The 21,123-nt window shown below is 40.5% G+C and overlaps 1 protein-coding gene across 10 annotated transcripts in view; it reads left to right on the top strand.

Moving 5' to 3' along the window:
• Nucleotides 1–21,123, top strand: part of LOC131693728 (sodium channel protein para-like) — a 203,051-nt gene that overhangs the window by 67,048 nt on the left and 114,880 nt on the right. For 6 of the 10 annotated variants that reach the window (XM_058981819.1, XM_058981818.1, XM_058981814.1 and 3 more), the window contains exons 3-5: nt 13,657–13,748; nt 14,455–14,946; nt 15,058–15,158. The gene's annotated coding sequence lies outside the window, so the exon portion shown is untranslated. Of the gene's footprint in view, nt 1–610; nt 955–13,656; nt 13,749–14,454; nt 14,947–14,997; nt 15,159–21,123 lie in introns of those variants that run through there. The other 4 variants (XM_058981820.1, XM_058981816.1, XM_058981821.1 and 1 more) reach the window with 4 other exon arrangements.

Here is a 21,123-nt window from a genome sequence, read left to right as displayed (position 1 = left end):
TCGGTTCCGACAGGACACTCGTGAGTTTTGCCAGTTTCGTGCCGCGTTCAACACGGCTGTGGGCCGAGTACGCGTTCGGATGGCAGTGTTGGTGAGTTCCACTCTGTTTATGACAGTTGACAGAAGTAGGCGCATGCTTTTTTAAACGCGGGAGAAATTTCTCACTATAGTCTATGCTGTCAGGAGCATCTATCTATACGTGAATGGAATTTGGTAGACGTGACTTTGATCTACCATTCGATAAAAAACGTCAACAGAACTGAATTGGTGCATGAAATCTTGAACCGATGCTCCACAGATCTCAATGCTTTGTGGCATCCTTTGTTGTAAATTTGGAACGTTTCATTTGGAACTTCAAAGAAAGGATTACAAATATTAATCAACATCCGAATTCCAAAACCGTGTTACAGTATTTGTTTGCCGTAGTAGCAATACCTTCGAAGACCCTCGGATCTGGTTATGCTCGCAGAGTAAAATGGTATCGAGAGACACGAGAGAATAAAGCTCTCTGTACTTGTTTGTAGCGAAAGTTGGTCGATTAGTCCACTGGCCGCGATGGATTATGGTTTTCCGAAAGAGATGCAAAAGTAGTGCAGTGCAGTGGAAGGCAATGCTCTAGGAGGAAGTGTCCGGAAATTGTATGCGATTTGTGTTTCGTTTTCTCACCCATTTCATCCTGTGTGACTGGAAACAAAGAAGAACAGTGGTATCATTTGATGGTGGTTTATCCGAGGCTATCCGCATAGAGTAGAATCTTTTCACTGCATCAGTTCGCGTGTTCAACCATTAATTTTCGCGTCAAACCGAGATGAAAGTGTAGCATCTTAGCACGACTTTTGCTGCAGTACGAGAAAAGGACAATTAACGTTGGCCGATGTCGTCTCCGCGTCTTGCTGTGACGACTACTTCTCGGCTGACGTCTCCCTGCTGGAGGCTATCGAGCGAAAGCGGTTGGTAAGTTCTGCGAATCCGTTCACTGTATGTATTGGTACACACCCAGCCCCTGTACCTTGCAGCTTTCGGTGGATAGAGAAAAGAAAATGACACATTTGCTGCTACCGTCGGTCGGTGTGCGGTTTGGATAAAGGTCCACGGCAAACGTGACCTTACACGGAGTGTTAAAGCTTCTTTGTTCCGATTAAGTGCCCTGGCATGTGTAATTATAACAGCTGGTCGCGGAAGCTGTCGGTGAACGACGGGACGGACGGAATGATTGTTGCACGTGTGGAAAATGCAAATTATCCGATGATGTCACCTTTGTGCGACTTAATCCTAGAGGCCTTTCTTGGATATTCAAAGCATTCCAACAATTGGTCGATTAATGTGAAAGTTATAATGCGCGATTTTCGATGTCGTAGGCAGTGATGCCATATCCCATTTTCGACCTCCAATTTAAAGCCACTGTAAATGTAAAACTTTTTTTCCGAGTTGGCATGAAAAGTTTGCTATTAAAAGGAGTATAACAACTCGCCTAGGATAGGGGGACATGGGGAGACTTGACCAAACGCAAGATTCTATTTTTGGATATGACGTCTTTTTTCGGTTCTTAAATTTTTTTCAAATATATTTTTATAGTTGTTTCGATCCCTTAAGGTAATTTTAAAAATTTGGAATGAAAAATCCTTTCCCTATAGAAAATATTCCGCAATTCATACATTTGCATTGAATTATGTAATTTTTTATCAAACTTTGTATGGACATATCTACTCGGTTACTAATTACTATTAAAGTACTCATATATCATTTTATTCCTTACGAAGCAGTGAAACGATTTTACATAAATCGGAACATTGGATTAGTTGTTACTAAAATTTGCACTACGTTGAACGCAATAGCTAATGTTGGGGAGACTTGACCAAGATTTTCTGGGGAGACTTGTCCAAGTGGCACTAAGCTGATGAAAGATACAACATTCCTGATATTTTTCATGCTTTGGTTAATGTTAGTCACAAAAAATCCCACCTCAAAAATCAGTCTATATATTTTAGTATTAGTCAACAAAGTTAGCAATATTATGACTGAATTCTTGACGTGTGAACATGCAATGTAAGCAGTACAGTTAATCCTTAAAAAGAAATGCATTTAAAAAAATCGAAATTTATGAAATGCAACCATTCTATATTTTTTACTGCTACCCTGCCTATGATCACATATCAGTCCCATAAAGATAGGAAATCCCATAGAAAACGGGACAACTATGCGATCATGGGTAGTACCTAAGGATCTCAACAATATGGAAAAAATAATTATGTAATTATTTTTTGCTTTATTTTTCAAAATTCTCTTGGTCAAGTCTCCCCACTGCGATCACAGAAAAACTTTCATAACTTTTGAAAAATAAATTGCAAAAAATCATGAACAAGCACAATAACTTTGCTCATTATACCACAATGACTTTTGAGGGATTGAAGGCTTTTTTTGAGATTTATGCAGGTTTAGCTGAAAACTTGGTCAAGTCTCCCCATGTTCCCCTAACTCATTGGAATCAAAATAGTCCATGTTACTCCTTTTACATTTTCTGCGATGTTTTTGTGTGTAAAATGCGCCATCTTTTGACAATATTCTTTTTTGCTCATAGTAGAAGTTACAGAAAAGAGTATTTTTATAAATTTTGTAGAAGACATGTTGTCTCTGTCGCTTACAGTAATCGACTTATGAGACGTTTGCTATGATAATCTCCTCAAATTCTTATTTTTACTTATAACAATGTTCGAAGGTAGGCCGTCAAATGGTGAGATAACATAGTACTCACAAGTTTCCTATTTCATGTTTTCATGTGAATCTTTTGATGACATTTGGTCGTTACACCGGCGTCGGTTGGGTGCTATCAGCCTTCTACTGTAGCAGCGAAATTAGAGGGTGCCAACGGGCGGGTCTTAAAACCCGTACCGTAAAATTTATGCCCCAATTCAAGGTGTGACGCGTACCCGTACCAAGGGATGAACGGTGAGGGGGCATCAACACTTCGAACCCCAGCCCTACAGAAAACTAGAACCGGGTTACGAAGTGATGACAAATACCAAGCCACACACGGAGCCTGTGTGGCACCGGGAAGCATCCCACAGGATTTTTGCCCCTACCCTGTCAAGTGGGGCTCTCACTGACTTTCTTTCCCTAGCTAGCCGTGGGAACGAAACGGAAAACACCAAGAACGCTGTAAACATGAGTTTGAAGGAGATTGCGGTGATGGAGGTGAAAGAGGCGAAGGATTGCGCGGAAAGCAAACTTGGGGAGCTGCTTAATATAGGCTCGTTGGAGGATGTTGTGTCCTGTACTTCGTTCATTCTCAATTCTCTAGGTAGAAAGGAGGATCGGACAATGGCCAAGCAGGACACAGACCAGTCCAGCGGAGCAACTGGTGGGTCGGAGGGCTCCGAAAATAAAACAACAGGAACACGAGGTAGTCGTCACTTAAGCGGAGCGAAGAAACGTTATGGGTGGTTGCTGAGAAACCTGCTGAAGCACTAGAGTTTGGCAAAAATCCCAATAGGAAAGGCACTACACAAGCGACAGCATTCGATGGACACGAAGTCGCCGAAAAATAGTGGGTGCAGGAGGGAAACCCAAACGGAAAAGATCAAGGAGCAGTATCCTTAATAGACACTAAAAACTGAGCAGCATCCAACCTTCAACGAAGTCGTACTCGATGGCCATCATTTCGGTTGGGTACCCTCAGCCATGAACAGTTGAATGCTACTCGATGCGCGCTTATCGATTGCGTCATGGAACAGAGCTCGCTCCTTCCATTTAAAAGGAACAAATGCCGAACAACGCTAATGATGTCTATGTCATCCGTCAAGATGACAGTAGCAGCATCACCCTTTCCAATCATAAACGAGTTGAATATCTGACTAATGGTGAGTAGTTATTCTTCGCGAAACCCGCATTGGTAGTCGCCTATAAAGGATTCAGTCGAAGTCTGCTAAACGAAACAGAGGATCGCGGCATTGATGATCGTTATGCTCAGATAGTCATTGTGCTTAAGTTAATGAATCTTCTTGTGGATAGGGTATATGAACACATCCAACCAGTCTAAAGGTTTTTCTTCTTTCATCCAGATCGTGCTTTTCATAGCCGATCACTGCGAAATTTTAGAAGTTTAGTTCAGCTAGTTTATCAAAAGTACGTGGATTCACGACGTTTCCATCTTCCTCATTCTGTGTGCCATTATTCACACAACTTATACAAAATATATACCGTTGAGAATGCCAGGCAAAACTTTCTCCTAGTAACATTTGTGACGGATTCCATTTCTATATACTTCGATATGAATCTTTTAATATAATCAGTGCTAGTGCGCGGTGCCAAATCATGTATACGATTTTCTGTCAGATCAAGGTCCACATACACGGGGATCTTGGTTTTGACGTTTTTATACCCGACGTCGTATTGTATGTTGTTCTTCGCTGCGAACCTTTCTGCCTCGGCTAAGAAGTTGAACGTTGTTGGTACTACTTGTCTCGTATGATGCAGTTGTATGTGTGCCACTGCTCGAAGCACAGGTTCCATTTACAACTTAATGAATTGTTCCACCTCGTAGGTCTAAGACGGGCCTGCGCATAATAAATCGCGATTGTGTTCTCTCGTAATGGGCGAAATTTATTTTGTGGTTCACTCATTTCACTTGCAGTTGGAGGCGACACGCGACACGGGTAGTATTTTTTGTTAGTATGCTGTTCGTAATTTGGATTTTTGGAAGAGCCAGCTAAAAAGCACACATTTACCATAAATAGCAGTCATGATTTGCTGAGAAAAAATATCAAAAGGGAGATCAACTATAGCCACTCCCCGTACATTTTCGTTTTACCTACGTTTATCACGCCGGTGTGGTTTATTCATGGCTAGCCCTTGCTCACCATATCCTTCCTAATTCTGACATATAACTTTTGAAAGTATTTGGCTTCTTACCTGCTATTTCTAGTCCGCTTTTTGGGACTCTGTATTGAACCTACCATTCGATTGGTTTCCACGTGTGCTGCCCATCTACATAGTTTTATTAAATTTGTATAAAAATATATGTAATCATTAAAATTCCTACACCATATAAAAGGTTTCAGTTTTATATAATCAAAGAGAAAAAAAGTCAGTGAGACTCCCCTTCGCTGGCCACGATTGTCGGTGAATAATTTTCATCAGCTCATGTTGAAAAGAAGGAAATATAATAGGGGGCCGCGATCAAAATTCAGGGTAATTGTCAAAAAAACCAAAAGATACGTGTAATCGATCGTCACGGATATGAAACAATTTTGTGGAAATTGCTCATCAAGGACCAAAATAATTTATAAATTTTTGTGCAGATTTGGCATCTTTTGGCTCATAATATGATATTTGAAAGTAACGGATTTCTCCAAATATATGAAATTTCTGTTTTTTTTTCGATGATTTGATCCGATCAAGTGGGATCGTTTGCGGCTACATCGAAATACGATTGATTGGATTGTTTCTGCGAGAATGTCTGAGACGACAATCTAGCACTCCACAGCATCATTTCACCTGACTTGCAACCAACGCACGTCTCAAACAATTGGCGATGTTATTTTGTGACTAGATGCAAATATTTGGCTTGAGAGCACGATCACGATACTTCCAACTGACCTCGACGCATACTGTAACAGCTGGTTTGCTCTTTCGCTGAGCGTCGCCATTTTTTCCTACACTTCCGTATGTATGTTTTTGTAATCACTAGGGACATCGCCAAAATGTACCCTCAGATTTTCGTGAAACCAAAAGTGCTAATCACTTCCAACGAATCTTTTGGCGAAAAAATTAATCGGAATCGTTGAAGAAGTGCTAAGCTCTCACTAAGATGTCCCTCGTCACTCGAGTATTACAGTGATTCGTCGAGGACAAAATACACGGTGGCCTCTGGCAGCATCGATGGTTCGAAAAGATTTGAATTCGTAGTTACGATTTGGAAGGCCTAAAATTACTTTTATCTGAGTTACAGCAGATCGTCGGGTTTGCTGGGATGTAACTTCACAAGATGTCCTCGAATCAGCAACAGGAGTGTACAGAAACAAAAACTCTCGTCGAATTCGACTTCGAAGCTCCAATCAAAGCCCTCGATCTGCGCTAGAAACCAACGTCCGACTCAATCCTCTTCAAGCTCTCGAATTTTTCCGGCAGCGAACGTTAGACGAAGCCTTTCAGTTTTTCGATCTGGAGCAAAAAAACGGTAAACTGGAATAAGATCAGCCAATGCTAAAAGCGTTCGCCGTAGAGTGGGAGATTTAGGAAATTACTTTAAACTACACTTAGCATCACGTTCTGGCGAGGACAACCCTACGCATAGACTACACGATGATAACTCGATTTGGTGGAAACTTAGAAAGCTGTCAACAAGTTGTCCAGCGTTCAAACGTACTTTGGCCAGAAGCACCAGCGCAGCTCGGTTGCGTGGGCGAAATATATTCTGAAACTAGAGGGGAAATTGTTCCTCCCATTACAGCGCAGAGAACCGACGACCTAACTTAACTTTCCTCACTCACCAAAGAATTGGCGCTCTTTACAGGCGAATCAATCGAAGCTGTGCTTACTCCACCCCCAACTGCTTGCTGACCTTATTCGTATTGTTGCCCGGCTCAAGCATGTTGGAATTTCTGTTGATGGACAGTATTCTCTCGTCTTTTCCGGATAGCATCCCCTAACCAGAATTATTGCTGAAATAGCACATCGACAACAAAATCACCGTTCACCTCAACATCTCTTAACTACGATTCGTCAACGTTTTTGGGCTATGTGTAGCTGGGATCTCGCTCGTGATGTGACTCATTCCTGAGTAACATGTGTCAAGTCACGAGCACATCAGTTCTCCCAACTAAAAGGTTCACAAACGTCCGAATTGACTTGGTGGGTCAGTTTTATCTTTGGCGCCCCAGTTTCTGTTCTGCATTGTCTAAATTGTACGCGGCAGTCTTTGTCTGCTTGACAACATTGGTTGATGTCTTTATAACCAACAAGCGCAGAGACAGCTCTCCACATGACCAATCGGACAAAGGTGCACATTCAAAGTGTAGTGATTTGATATGCTTCGGGACATTACACGAATGATATCCCGACCCACATTCATCACATCCTAAATCAAGGTTTCGTTGATACTTTTGAGATAATAGAATGTAACCAGACACCAAGTTCCCCATTGCTCCAAGATGTTTACCAACTTTCGAGTTTCCTCTGATGCACACACAGAAAAAAAAATATTGGTAAAAGTAAGAGTGTTCCGCTCTTAGCAAAAAACAACTAACGCCTACTATCAGGTTGAAAGTAAAACTTTTAAATTAATCTAGAATAATTATCAAAATAAAAGTTTTCCTTTTAAGCTAATGAAGAATAGTATTCAAAATAAAAGTTTTATTTTCAAACTAAGAGTATGCGTTGGTTCTTTTTTGCTAAGAGTGAAATACTCTTATTTTTACCAACATTTTTTTTCTGTGTGCAGGGATGCCAGGTGATACAGATTAAACTGGGGTAATATAATAGATAAAGCACTCAAGGATTTCCGCATTTCCTGGAGGATTTTATCGAATGGATAACCTCAACAGAGCTAAAGTTCTCTAAAACGATGAGCTAATGATCTGTCGGCAAAGTGGCTATGACTATATTGAATAGTAGCTGATTCTGCAACTGTAGTTGCGATGGTTCACGATTCCAACGACTAGGCCATTTTTTCCGTGGAAAATTCGATACCCATCTGAGAAACCCAAGAAGACGAATTGTCCATGATATCTACGTCATCCGCCAGTTACCTTGCAGGAATTGACAAGGCATTCGTTAAAGGCATTAACATAACATTTGTTGATTAAGGGGCTAGGGCATGGACCCTGGGGAAGACCTATGCATGTGGTTTTCAGACAAAAAATTTAGGGAAAAGTTTGTTAGAATCGGTAAAAGGCCATGCTGGTGCAACTTCTCTGAAAGAGCTTTGCTAGAAACTGAATCGAAAGCTCCCTTCATATCTAAGAGAACTGATGCCATCTGCTCTTTGCTAGCATATGTCATTTTCTGACAGTGAGCTATTTTCTTCGACCCAATTCTCGAGGCGGAATAGAATCATTTTGTCGAACAACTTCTTGATACAGGACAGCGTTGCAATTGGTCGATACGAGTTGTGCTTGGAGGCTGGTTTTCCTGGTTCTTGGATGGCGATGACTTGCCTCCAGTAATGAGGGACAATGTTACCCTCAAAAAACTCAAAATCCAAGAGGCCTCTCTTGGCAGAGTCTGGCAGATTCCTCAACAAGTTGAATTTGATTCTGTCTGGCCCTCGGGCTTCATTGTTACATGATAAGAGAGCAAATGAGACCTCCATCATCGAAAAAGGTGTTTCGTTCGCGCTATCGTAAGGGGACGCGGCACGGTAGATATTCTGTTCCGGGGCGGAGTTTGGACGAATTTTCTTGGCGAGACAGTGGAACACTTGGCGTTTTTGGTGTCACAGGAAGTGCTGGGAACTCCTCAGGTTTCTGATACCGGGAGCTACTTGCTTCGTTTTTGCACCAGTACTTCCTCGAGTAGGAGGACAGGAAATGTTCCTACTTTTTCTAATACTTCTAGAAACAGCAGAACATGTTCCCTCCTGAGGATCATCACAGTCGCCTTCGTCTGTGGACAAGTTAGTACTGATGTTCGTAGAGACCGGTGGAGCAGCTATCTTTAGCATTTCTGCAAAAGATCGCTTAGAGCATCCCTGAAGGAAACGTTTCAGCTTCTCCTCCCGCTGTTTGTACGCGGGACACGTCGGGAGATCATGTGGATTTCCCCCATACTAACAACACTTTTCAGCATCCCTTCTACAGGAATCATCCACATGATTCCCACTTCATTTCGCACAACGAACATCATTGCTACAATGAGAGGCTGTATGTCCCAGTTGTTTGCAATTAGCGCAGTTCATTACCCACGGCACAAAAAGGTGAACAGGTAGAGGAACATTGTCAAAGAGGAGGTAGCTAAGTAGAACAGTTCCGGTGAAGGTCACCCCATATGAGTTTGAGTTGACATATGTCCTCTTCCCGTCAGCTGCGACTGATGCTGAAGGCAAACTTCACTGTCTGAAGCATGGGCCAACCCTACGTGTCAGCAGATCCGCGCAATTCAAACTCGAAACGGTGACGGCCGCGTCACATTCAACCCGATTAGCTGGTACATATACTCTGTACTCCTTCGTAAAATGCCCGTAACCAGCAAAATCATTTGCCTGCTTCAATCTATTCACCGCCACCCTAAGCTTATCGGGGCGAATTTTCGATATTTCTGTCACGGCCATCAGAACTCGAGAAACGAAGAATTAGAAAAATATTGTCTTTGGTCCGAAAAAACTACGAACGGCCCTGTTGAGGAGGGTGGGTAGAATATCAGTCGAGCGGTCAATTTTATTTCGATACCCATCTCGCCTTGAGGCGAATCGTTCTCAGGGGAGTTGTTTTTGCCCAATGCGGGATGGTATTGAACATTGCATGAAAAGCCTTAGCTACACAAATTTGACATGTGCTTTTTCTTTTGTTTACGGCTTGTACTTAGCAAATTTAGATTTCATTTAAATTGGCTTAGTACTAATACATAATTTCCAAGAAATTTAACCGTAAAGCTGTTTGTCGATTCTAAGATCACTACAAGTAGTTGATAAACGATTAATTCGTTCACTTATTAGATCTTTCTTATGTATATTTTCGTACAGTAGGGAAACAGCACAATTTAATTGAAAGGCATTTCAGAGTACTTTTATGCTTCCAAAAACATGATTCCCAATATATTTCAAATATTACCTAACATATCATTTTAAGAACACGAACAACATGAACAATACAATAGGATTGCCACATTTAATGTATGACGTCACTATGCAGCGACCAATTGAAGACAAGAATGGAAAATGTAATTTTATAGCTGTACTTAACTTGTAAATGTAGCAGTATCCTGGCGGCTTATTGCACAAAAACACACTACTGATTCACTGCTCTGCTGGCCGAATAACGGTTAGCGCACACCCGCAAAACAAACAAAAGAAGAGAAAAAAATCTGAAACCTCGAAGAGCCCTCAAAGTGGATTAGCACTGTTCTTTATTGCGTTACACTGCACGGACTGGGATGATCGCCTTATCGGCCTGCGAGTCACCGAACGAATGCATGTGACCACCAATCGCATTACTCATAACCATAATCAGTTTTTCTAAAGGAGGTACCCCTTTGGTCGAGAGATCGTATTCAAGATGAAGAGAGAGAAAGGTGGGAACATTTGACACTTTCGAGTGTATTAGTTTTATACTTGTAAAATTAAACATGGCGTCCGTTTATGCTTTTCTTCTTCGTATCCTCCTGTTTTATTGGATTCATCGAAGAAAAATGACAATAGCACTCACATATAAAAAAGTTCCCACCTGCGACTGCCTTGGATCGTATTGATGTGTTCCGATTTTGATCAAACTTTCAGCGTTTGTTTATACATATGGGGCCAAAACTTAACTTTGTACCTTAAGAGGAAGTGGGGTAAAACGGGCATCAAATATTTAGGTCGATATTTTAAAATTTAGCTAAATCTGGTTCAACTCGATAAAATGCAATTCTATCTAGTTTTTCTAAAAGGACTCTGTGAGAGGTAGAAAATAGGGTATACCTTGTCGATTTGTAATCTATACATTGAAAAATATTCATATTTGGCCTCGAAAAATGAAAATTATAAAGGTGTTATAGCTTTTTGCAACAACCTAATTGAGGGTAGGTTTATATAGATGAAGAGTAAACATAGCACTAGCTTTTCGTAATAACTTTTTAGGTCGTTTTAAAAATTTGTGAAATATTACATTTTTTCAGACACTTTATATTTTTAAAATATATTTATTTCTCGGGGTTTAGTCCAACCGAGTTCATTCCATATTTCATCATTTTCAAATTTCTCACACAATACTACCCTAATTTGATGTATTATTTCATATATTCTTTGTTACTTTTTACCGACATTCAATTAGCTAGAGTTTACTGAATAAGGAAAGTAATGAAAGTTTAGAGCCATAGTTCTCAAGTGAGAGCAACGATGTGAAATATACATATCGGAAAACTAAACGTGTCACAGTCGTTAGAAACAGGCTTAAAATTTTACGGACTAATCTTTTGTCTTCTGCTGGCAGAAGTCGACCTTAGGCAGCATTACTACGAATCGCTCAAGTCTACCAACATATCTCACAGCAAAGACAGACTTGTCCCTGTTTACCATGAGAACCGACAAAAGAGAAGTCACGTAAGATCACTACTGAAAATATGTCGACGATTCACAGAATCAATATAATGCTGCTGTTCATCTCTGTGTTGCCTTTCGAATGTCGGGGTAGATTTTTATTAGGCTATTGCCATTGCTCTTTCAGTCGTAGCGGGTTTGTAACTGTGTGTAAGGTGATAGCTTGCCTAAAGCGACTACCCACTGCTGCCGATGGATTCCTAAGCTCCTAGTCCGTAAGATTTTAAGCCTGTTTCTAATGACCTTGCCGCTTCTAGTTTTCCGATCTGTATATTTCACATCCTTGCTATCGCTTGAGTACACTCAGGTTTTTTTTGCGCGGTTTTTTACGATGTTTTTTTATTCGGATTTTCCAATAACGGGGTTTTTTACGCGGATTTTCCAATAAACGCGGTTTTTGCAAAAATATTCCAAAGTCCTTTTGAATGGAAAGTCCTTTTAAATGCAAAGAACTTTTGGCAGTTTTTATTTTGCACGGATTTCGCAATTAACACGTTTTTTGCAAAAAATATATAAGTCCTTTTGAATTCAAAGTACTTAGAAGATTTTCGAAAAGAAGGAAGCGACGTGTCTAGAAGACTCCTTATGGCCCGCACCTAAAAAATATGGGTATTTTGGGAATAGACTTGACGAGTAGCTGCCAGAAATAGATTTTTGACGCGAATTTCGCTAAACCGGAAGTCGCCATCTTGGATTTCAAAATAGCGTCAAACATAAGTTTCTGGCACTTACTTGTCATGATCATTCCGACAATACCCATATTACATGGGTTGTAGAGAATTTCGGTAAACCGGAAATCGCCATCCTGGATTTCAAAATGGCGTCAAACATAAATTTCTGGCACCTACTCGTCAAGACCATTCCCATATTGTTGAGGTGCGGGCCATAAGGAGTCCAAACCCGTCTCTTCCATCTTTCCGAAAATCTTCTAAGTCTTTTGCATTCAAAAAGACTTAGAATATTTTTGCAAAAACAATGTTAATTGCGAAATCCATGCAAAAAAGTCTTTTACTGAGTTTTTTTTACGCGGATTTTCGAATTGGCGCGGTTTTTTTACGCGGATTTTCGAATTAACGCGTTTTTTTACGCGGTACTTATCCCCCGCGTAAGAAAAACCTGGGTGTACTATGGATCTGAATTTTCATAACATTCCCTACTTAGTTATCTCTAGCTAATTGAATGTCGTTAAAAAGTAAAAAAGAAAATGGGACTACATATTAGTCGAAATAAAAAAGGAAAGAAAATAGTCATATATTTCGTCAAAATATCTGGGCCTCAGCCTGATCGAAACGCTTCAATTTGAAAAACACATCATAGCTTGATTGCCCAAATAATCTTATTCTTTAAACGGAACTACTCGACAATGCCCGTTAATGTGCTTTCTTCGCTTAAGATTTTTTTTAAATATCGATATAGATTGCACTTACCCATCTCAAAAAAGAATAAATTAAATCCAATATGGGTTTTCTTAGGTCATAATTGTTCGAAAAAGAAACGCGAGTGTAGATCGCTTAGCCGCACATCATATGCGTGATAACAAATTCTCACGGGAACCTTAATTTGCATATTTATTACCTCTTACAAATGTCATCTCTCTTTTAGTAAGTGATCGCTAACCAAGCCGACAAAGTGCACCTACAGCAAAATTCACTTCTGAGATAGACTCACCACTACTGTTGTCGGTCATTGTTATTCTGCCTAGTTCCGGTTAGCCCTTAGACACAGTGACGGGTTCTGTCGAGACCAATGTCTGCCCGAAGCGATGACTCTCACTGTTCGCTGCTGCTACTGTTGCTGATATCACCGAGGCTCTCTGCCTGCTGTGGTGTGGTGACAGTGCGCATGTTTGAACTGACGTCATGCTACAGGGGTTGAAAATATTGCGGAATGTGTCGTCCTGGAAACTACAAATGACAGTCCGCACATACATTTGGCACCGTGTACTTTGTGTATGGTAGGCTCAGTTGGCTGATACTGTAATTTCTTGATAAAAATTTCCTTTTCTTCGGTGTCGGAATGGGACCGGGTGCCCGGGAGCGATGGGTTTGAAAGAACTATAAAAGTATGTACCCTGTGCGCTTACTCGAAAGGGAATAAAAGAGTGGCACGGCGAAAGTTAGTAGCTCTCAGCAAATTGCTATTGACATCTTCTTTTTTTGTTTTGGTTGCGATTCAAGTGTTGCTTCGTTGAACCGTGGGAAATGGTTCTTAATTATTTTCTGAATGAGAACTGTTATATCTCGAGGGTGCGCCACCGTCGTCGTGCTTTTCTATCCTTGCCACAGCCTCTTTGCTCGTTCCTGTTTGGTTTCGCACTTCATCTTCATCTGCCGCAAGAGGAGATGCAAGTTCTCAGATAATATATCCCCAGTAGGAAGGACGGGACATTTACTGATGGTGTTTGTTTTTGCTCTGTTTCTTCGCAGATTTTTCGTGCAACGGAAGGATAGATGCGTCATTTTCAACATGGCGCCTTGTGTATTACTGTGATCTGTGGAACGAGATTCATGAGCCTCATGTAAGTATAGCTACATACTAGAGTATTGAAGAACATTTTCCAGAGTTTTAGGTTTCTTTGTGAATTGATATATTTAATGATTTGGTTAATTGTTCTGTAGGGATGTGCGATGATCTTTATCGAGTAACGGGTTCGTGGCTTGAGACCCATACGAGTCACTTTTTGAAAATGTTAATATTATTTGTTATAAGCTATTTCGTAAATTATAATGTTAGTTATTGTTAGAAAAAAATTGAATGTTGAATATCAGAATGAGGGAACCGATAGCGAGTTGCCCTCAATTTTGCTAAACACCAACAAAGGGTCTCTGGAATCCAATTTACCGTAATCTTTTTAACCCATCTAGTGGACTAATTTAAATGAACCGCATTTGTTTGCCAAGAACTTTGACTTATCAAATGTATTCAGCTGCAGGGCGTCTTGGCGATTTTTTTCATTGTCACTAACGCTAAATTTGACTTCGAAATCTAACAATCTGAAGTATAACTCTTCACGTGTCGATAAAAGCTTGAAATCTGCTCTTTTCATTATCGACAAATCCATTCCATAAATTACTAAATTTCTTCCTCCTTCCTGGTTCTTTCTTCCTTTTTCTTTCTCCCTTCTTCCTACAACTACAGTGATTGTTCAACTTTTCTTTGTCTTTTGAGACCGAACATCCAAATGACTCATTCTTTTCTATTCTGTTCTCTGATTTCAATTTCAGGCCATCGTTGACGTTGACCACGCCATGAGTGGCTTCCGTCGAGGGGGCCAAATCTAGTTGAGGATGTTGTTTTGTAGCTCTGTGATTTTATCACACCCTTATTCTTTCCCATTGGTTTACGAGTTAGTTTGAGAACATGTGATTTTGTAATAGGTTTTTCGGTGAGAGGATTTGTGCACTAAAAACTGTTTCGTGCGGTGATGTTGAAGCTAGTGCGAGGAAAAGCAAGATTGATTCACTTGAAAACTATTGTCAAAGTGAGAGTAAAGTAAACAGAGGGATCTCGTTCTGCGGTTGTTTTGTAGTTGCGTGTGTGTGCGAGTGTTCAAACGCCACCGTTCGATGTCCGATTGCTCGCGCTAGAGGAAGAGGAAAAAACGCGGGCGGTCATGAAAAATTTTGCATCAGAACGGATTGTGTTGAGCTTTAGCTGCGACAGTGTTGCCGCCGCGACCGAATTTGCTGCGTCTGTGAACTTTGTTTGTGTCACAGGTAATATTTTTTGGTTGGTTTTACTATTGAAGTGACAATTTCTTTCCAAAGTCGTCAACGAAAGTGCATTTGAAGAACCGATGGAAAATGTTTGATTTTTCGTTTCAACAGGACGGCCCACCGTCCAAACTAGTTCCTGGGGCCCGAGTGAATCCCTGGCCGCACCCAGTGCGTGCCCGCATCGTGCCCCCTTAACGCATCATTGTTAGCAGGTAATGATTTCTTCTATCATTGATCTATGAAAATGTGCATGCTTTAGTTAGGATAAGAATAGTTGGCGCCACTAGAATACTTGTTACTAGAGTTGGTTTGAGCTATAGTAACATTAGGATTTATATAGGGAGTACTACGCACAAATCTCAGGCTGCATATCAACTGTATAAGTTATCAATGAACATGAAGCTTACCTGGATAGAGAAATATTGGCCAATTTATCCAGCTTATTGTTATTTAAAGTGTCAATAAGGATAATCTAATACATGCTTCCTTCTGGCGAAAATCGATTATCGATTCTCAATACATGATTTAACAACCATTATTCCACTCAGACAAGACCATGCGTATTCACAACGCACATTTAATGCCCTTTGGATTATTTCCTTGGTTGGCCTAAACACTAAAGAAACAGTATATAGAGCTAAGTCACTTTAGGCTTGTCCGAGCATGCCGCAGATTCAGGTGATTCGCATTCGAAAATATCAAAACAGTCTGTCTCCTGCGGTAGAAGAGTCATCGGAAAACTCTAAGTTTGCTTATATAACCCTAATCTACGCTTTTCTAAACTTTCTTCCCCTTGCTCTTGCTGGAGTGCTATAGATATATTAAAATATTTTATGTCTCGCCAATTGAATGCCATTTAAACATTAAAAGAAAAAAGCCTGACTTACTTATAGTTGTTCATAAAAAGTACGTAAAGAAACAAAGAAATTTTCAACTGTAAATCAACGTGGTACTTTGCTGTAAATTGGATTCACTCTTCTACCATTTCTCGAGCACAATTCAGCACATCTTTTTCCACAGTGGTCTAATACACCAATACGATTTCCAGCTTATCTCCTTTTCCCACCATGATTCCTGTTTCTCTTGTACACTATGCCTTTTTACTGGCTACTGCCTCTTTTTCTGTCCAGAAAGCAGATTGAATATGATCCGAAATCGTGGATATATCCTTTCTCCTAGCAGTAGCTGATGATCATGTCGTCAATGTAACCCGTTGCTGCGAATCCCAGACCTTCTAGTTCGTTGAGGAGGCCGTTCACAACCAGAGACCACAGAAGGGGTGACAGCACTCCTCCTTGAGGGCAGCCTCTAGTGGTTCTCATGATTAGTCGACTCTCCAAAACGTCGACAGCTCCCTATCTTTAGATTTAGCCGAACGCCGAATCAGTTCGAAGGCAGTATTCTCGAAGATTCCTCCAATGTCAATTAGGAGCTACACTGCGATTTTCAACAAGATACAATGTCGTAACAGTTGATTTGCCAGGTTCATAGGCAATTGCTTATTATTCAGTCGAAGCCTAATGAGATTGAGTTTCCTCCATCCAGAGATCGATAGATTATTTTGACTCTCCATCATTCAGACGATGAAGTCCGTCGCATCTTCTGCACTATGTCGGATATATCCCACAGTTGTCAGTCCTTCCGCTCATTTGGGTTTCCTCACAGCATTACAGTCAAGTGTAATCCAGTATACATGCTTTTCAAGCCATTTGATAGCCACAGCATTTTGGATGGGCCTTCTGGCCATTTGCTCCATCAACAGTTTAAATACTTTTATTTTAACCTGGCACGTTCCCCCGTTGTTATTCGCAGATTGGTGTCTTGCCATGTAGTCTCATTTTTCCCGATGGGAAGATGAATGTAGGTGAAAGTAAAAGATAAGAAATTAGAAAACAACAAGACAATACAATCATAACACAAATCAGTAAAGAGCCTAGTTTCACTCCCGGAAGGAATGATGAACTCTGCTCCTCAAGTTTTAACTCCTTGCTTTGTATGGGGAACCAAAAATCCGGATGCGCAATTGCAATACTGCAGCTACAGTTACACATCGAACGATATGAAGTTTCGAAGTCAAATTCACATAGATCACGTAAATACTACTCAGCATGCTGAATAGTAGCCATGTGATAATTGAGTTTGCTATGTCCAGTCGGTACCCTGATTAGAAAACTGCAATTTATTTTTGTAAAAATGTATTCTTCGACTTTTTTGGATACACATTCGGCAGAAATATTTTTGTTTGAGCGCAAGTTTGCAAGCTACGCGCAAGTTTGCAAGCTACGCGCAAGTTCGGGTGCAGCACAAGAGCGAATCTTGTGCTTATTTAAAAAACAAGTCGACTTATACGGAGCAAAACTTCCAAGCGCCCATTTGATTGTTTCGATTGTCATAATTCTACGAGCAAATGCTCAAGCATCAGAACAACATGTGAAGAACTTAGTGGCAGTCGTCGGTGGTTGCTCCGTACAGCCGGGGAGGTGAGTACCCAATAGATTATCTTCGTCAGACATTCACCATTAGCAGTTCTATTACAGAAAAACTATCAATAGGTTTACAATGAAATTCAAGAAAATAGAATATAAATAAAAATATTCAAAATGATGACTATCCTCAGTGTTAGCATTAGAAAGTGAATTTTTATTATTACGTGATAGTCTTAAGAACTTTTGTAACATGTTATGTAAAAAAAACCCCGGCGTAAAAAAAGCTTTTGCAAATGCCGTGTCAAATAAACGTTTTATGAAAAAAGCAGTTCTAACTTAACTGACATGAAAATCTTTCGATTTCGAAAGAAGTTTATTCAATCTACTAGCCTCGTTAAGACTTGTGATATTTGTGCAAAGGCTCAGAGCATTTAAACTTTGCTAGCCGACTTAAATGCTTCCGGTCGATTCTTTTGTCTGCGATCCCAAGTTCTTCTGTATAACAGTATGAGTTAAATCATTTTCCCATTCTACCGAAAAGTTCCAGTACTAGAAGCACGCATAATTCGATGTGGACAAAACTCTTGATATGCTGCTAATATGAGTGAATTTTTTTATCCACAACCAAGTCTCTTGGAGATTTCATCACCGGAAAATGTCCATAAAACCTAGTCGCCGGGCCCTCTTCGTAGAGATCCCAGTTCGTTGATTTGGAATTACGATATGTGACGATATATAGGGAGACGATTACATGATGTAAATCTAAATCATGATGTATTAAAGTTCAGCGAACGACGATTTGCACTAGTTCGATATGATCCCGTTTGCCGAGTCATGCGTAGTACTGCCAGAGCAGAGAGTTACATCTAACACCTCTTCTATGCTAGATCGTGTAAATGTTTGGCGATTTCCGGCATTGAGTATATGCAGATTCTTGCTGCTTAAGTATTCCCCGAATTCATATCTGATATCTGCGATGCCCCAAATTATTCTGCCGCAGTATGATACAACACTTTTTAAATATCAAACAGTGATGATTCATTGAGCGGAAAATATGCCGAACAATAGACGTATTTCATATCTATGTTATTATACTTCTTCAACCAAAGCTATGGAAGCTTTTCTTTTCTGTACAGCGCTGGATAAAATCATAGTTGCTGTATGTTTAGATTAATTTGTACTATTCTAACCACCCGATCACTTGAATTTATAAATATGGATGGGCTCAATCATTTCAGTATCACTCGCTTCCGACACATGGAAGAGACAACATCACGTCAACGTGACCATTACAATTACTGTAGTTTATTCGATTCCTGTGATTCTTTTGCAAAACTTTTGTTAGCTATGGATTTTTCAGTAGTTTTTGATGGTTGGATTTGCTATGATAATTTAAATGCCATCGAGTAGTCTTATTATGCTCGCGGTTACATTTCTAACATTACCTAACTCTAGCTAAATAAACTCAAAATATTGAAATAGTGCATTTCTGGAGCCGTTTGGGTGTCTTCGGGGTCACGCGGTTGGACGCGTTTTTATTTTAGAGTTTTTATAACAACCCTAAACTTATTCGATGCCATTGTGATTTGAAATTATTAGATGCTTTCAGTAACATTTTCTACATAGATTCGTTGACAATTTAAAAAAAAACCCTGTTGTTATGCCTTTATCATTTCTCCAAACTATGGCTCGGTGGCTGGTAATGTTCAATATAATTGTGGTAATATCTATTACATTCTTAATACACTTTGCACAATGCTTCGCCAGCTACGAACTTGATGAGCTACGAGTCGACGATGAAACACTTGAAACTAAAAAAATATCATACTTAATTATCCTAATCAGCGTTAGTTCAATGTTGTCTTCTTGCTAACTAATTTCGTCCTGCGGGGGTGGGTGTGAAAAACCTAGGAACGAACCACTCTCCGCTTTAATTTGGTATGCCTTGTGCTATAGTGGTGGCATAAAGATGATGTGGTTAAGAGGGGTGTATAAGGGTGTGGTCTGTGGAGCGGGGGTTGGTGACCCCTCTCAGTACACTCCTAGCTACGCCCATGTTAAAATCCAGAAACTATGTCAGTCGAAAATAAAAATCAGCCCTCTGGGCTTAGGTTGACGATTTTCAGAGTGATTGCGTAACCTTTCAATATGAGATAGGCAAAAAATGCCAAAACCCAAAAAAGTCAATTTTCGTCCATTTTTTCGAGATTGCATCAATCTCGACGTTTCATGACTGGCAAATCCAAGTAATTTTGAACCTATTTTAAGAAGTTTTGCATCATTTGATATCATAATGGTATAAGTTTATATGGGAAATTTCGGTGTGGCCGCACTCTTAAACCAGCAACTCCGGAACCAGAATTCCGATCGACACAAAATTCAATAGCAGCCAATGTACCTTTCAATTGAGACTAAGTTTGACCAATTGGGTCCAGCCATCTCGGAGAAAAATGAGTGAAATTTTTGACACATACACAGACTTTTTCCGATCTCGACGAACTGAGTCGAATGACACTCGACCCTCTGGGCCGGGATTAGGTTGACAATTGTCAGAGTGATTGCATAACCTTTCCATATGAGAAAGGCACAAGATATGTTTAAAGACATTCAATTAACAAGGGACTGGAAGTATGAAGCATTTTTAATATGAAGAGCCATAGTACTAAAAATAGAAGAAAATTTTGAAAAGCGTGGAAATAGTCATATGGTTAAGCTTAGAGTTTTCCGACGACTTGACCCTTTGTCTTCTACCGCAGGAATCAGTATGTTTTGGCTTGAGTCTGCAGTATGCCAGGAGAAGCGAAAAGTGACTTAGCATCTTATGCGGTCGGAACTGACTAATTTCAAAATTGTGGCGCGAGACAAACTTTGCGGAATTCTGGTTCTAGAAGAAAGTTGCCATGTTTGCATAGGTTGAATTATTGTTATTATTATTATTAACCACTAATGGTCATTCGCCTTGGGAATATGAGAGTCGTTACATTGCTTTTTACAAAGTTGGTGATTAAGTTGATATTAAGATGATTAAGATTATTGAGCTCAGGGGCGACAGCATCCAGACAGGGCCGCGGAAGAACCTCCCTTGCACCCAACCCAGGTGTGTCGGAGTGCCCGCTGAGCGATGGTGGTAGGTAGGTTGTTTGAAGACAGCACACTCTCCGTCCATTTTAGATTGCTTCAAAAATATTGGCATCCTTCAATAAAGCGAGTAGTGTCAGGTTTTGCGTCATCGCAGGTCTTTGAGCTCCCGGCAGCTTAGGAGTAGGTTCTCAACCGTGAGTCATGTGTTGCACATTGGACAGTCGACGCTGGTGACGGTGTGGGTTTGGGTAATCCTCGTGAGTCCTACCCGGAGATGCGAGAGTGCTCTTTGTTCCATCCGATTTTTGCGGTCTGTCTACTTCTCGAGATTTCTTTTTACCTTCTGAGGGCAGCCTCGCAGGTTCCTCCAGTAGACGATAAAGAGCTTAGAGGATTTCTCCTTGAATGCCCCAATAATGTCGGATGATGGGACCTCGGTGGAAATCAGAGCGCGTGAATGGCGGACAAGCGCGGCCAAAAGCTACCACTGGTGCCACTGTGCCCGGAAACCCAGTATACTATGGTCAACGGGTCACAGGATTACTCAATTGCTTGAACGTAGAAGTGCTTGGACTCCTTTGATTCCAGCGCTTTGATGACTGAGAAGGAATCGGAGAAAATCATCGCCGGAGTATCTTTAGGTTTCTTGAAGATGGTAACAGCGATGGTG

This window comes from Topomyia yanbarensis, chromosome 3 (assembly GCF_030247195.1).
Source record: "Topomyia yanbarensis strain Yona2022 chromosome 3, ASM3024719v1, whole genome shotgun sequence".
Classification (NCBI taxonomy): Eukaryota; Metazoa; Arthropoda; class Insecta; order Diptera; family Culicidae; genus Topomyia; species Topomyia yanbarensis.
The sequence above is the reverse complement of the archived record's forward strand: the minus strand, read 5'-3'. Positions and strand labels throughout refer to the sequence as shown.